Raw genomic sequence first — 2,280 nt, 5'->3', positions numbered from 1 at the left:
GGATTAGTTTGTTAACCACATTTGGATTATTAAAGGATTGGAATTGAATGGTTTAAGTGGAATGAATTTATTAATTATTCCGCAAGGTTATTATTTATTTATTTATTACTCACTCATGACTTGTTAGTATGTTGAGTAAAGGTGGATTAATTAAGCCGAAATGGCTAGGTGAGTTGACTATGTTCAACAATTTTGGATAATTTGAAAGTTTAATGGAATTAAAGATCAATTTGTGATGTGATCACCATTTAAATAAGATTAAAAGTGAATTGATGTATGATTATTATTATGTATGGTCTTCTTGTATGAGTCGGCTATTAATTAAAATTGTAATCACGTAAAGTGAAACATGGATGAGCAATAAAACTCTAGAAAGCGTGCACTTCTAGAATATTGACAATTATGGGTTGGGGTACACAGTGGTAGCCCGTGGCTTTTCGAGGCTTGTTTGATCAACATGTCCTCTTCTCTTTTGGTATTTACATTTTATTTTACAATGAAAGTTAGATGGGATCCTAGACTAACTTTGTGAGAATGGAGTCGTGCCCATTCTTGCATCGCGCTAAAATTTTATTTTAAATGGTGTGGGGAATGAATTTCAAGCGTTAACCCCTAGCTTGAACTCCACTGTGATCATACACTAAAGTACGGTGGCGTCCAAAGGGAAAGAAGATAGAGCAAAAGAGTCGCCAACAAGTTTTAGGAACTTGTAAACCGTTCACAGGGTGAAGGTTACACCCCTTAACGATCCATGAGATCGTAAACTCCATAAGGTCTAGAACCAAATAAGGGTTCGGGGATGAAGGTACAAATTCAACCTAAAAGAGATTGAACCTGCCCTAATAATATGCCTCTACTTTATTCTGATCGTATTTATGTGCGCTTTTCAATTAACATGCAATCAATAGGATTAACCCTAAACCTGTTTACCTATGTTGGTTGAATTTAATGCACAAAAAAACTATTATTGGCGATCACTTGAATTATAATCATATTAACCCTAAACAAGATTATTAATTATCTTATTAATCGTGATTACAAGTACCAAATTCCCTTTAAACATGCATAAAAGGCGTGATCAAGCAATAACAAATAATAAATATCAAGCAACATAATAATAATCATGAATCATGTTGAAGCATAATAAAAATAGCAAGATCCTAGGCATGATACTAACAAGATTAATAACAAAGCCTAGCATGTCACTAAGCAATAAAAATCAAATCTTTAGCCCTAACATGATACTAACAATCATAAATATTAGGAAGAACATAGGAAGCATCGTAACAATCATATTTAATATTAAAATTACCCTAGACATGATACTAGGAATATCATAATAACAATATAAACATGATTTCTACATCATAATATCAATAAAAACTATTAAAGTACTTACTTTGATGCCTCGTACCTCTTTCTAATAACAAAATACACACGTTAGTAACTTCAAGGAAAATAATAATCAAAACAATTAAATTAAATAATTGAAAGAGAGATTTGGGACCAAACCCTCAGAAATTAAACCTTTCACGTCTAGGGCGAAGGCAACTTCGAATATGGCTAGGTGTTTCTAAATCTTGCGAATGCGGAATTTTGTATGTGAAAATCAAGTTTAGAAAAGAGAAAGAGAAAGAATTGATGAATGAGAAGAGAATGAGAGAATTAATGATTGCCAATGAAAACTGATTGTAGGTGAATATAGATGAATGTTGATGAAAATTGGTGAATTGAAATAAGAATTGATGAAATCTCGTTATCGAAAACGGAGTTTTAATACGTTATTTATAGAGAAAATCAGCCAAAAAGATAAAATTAACAAAACAGAGTCTGGCGCACGCAAAACGAGATTGGCGCCAGCCATTGGCCATTGGCGCCAGGCGCCAATGTCAGCGCCAGGCGCCAATGTCAGCGCCAAGCGCCAATGCTGGCGCCAGGCGCCAATCTTGTTTTTGACGCGTTTTCTAAAATCTAATAAATTTTGCCGTACAGGAGGATAAGATCGTATCTTTTCCTCAAAAATTTTCTTTGATTTTAATTAAAACTCTAAAAAGTCAACAAAAGTCAATTTATCAATGCTAATTGAATTAGGAATGAAAAGAACTTTCTAGAAGAATCTAGAAGACTAAAACCATTCCTAATTGCATTAGGAATGATAAATCATATTAGGCCCTCCCCAAGATCATTGGGCCGCATATAAGGTTCAAACCGGGCCCAGTTTGATAAATTGGCCATAACTTCCTCAATATTCATCGGAATTGGGCTTATAATATATCGTTG

Source organism: Chenopodium album, chromosome 9, assembly GCF_948465745.1.
Source record: "Chenopodium album chromosome 9, dcCheAlbu1.1, whole genome shotgun sequence".
In the NCBI taxonomy this organism is placed as follows: domain Eukaryota; kingdom Viridiplantae; phylum Streptophyta; class Magnoliopsida; order Caryophyllales; family Amaranthaceae; genus Chenopodium; species Chenopodium album.
Note: the sequence above shows the minus strand (reverse complement) of the source record.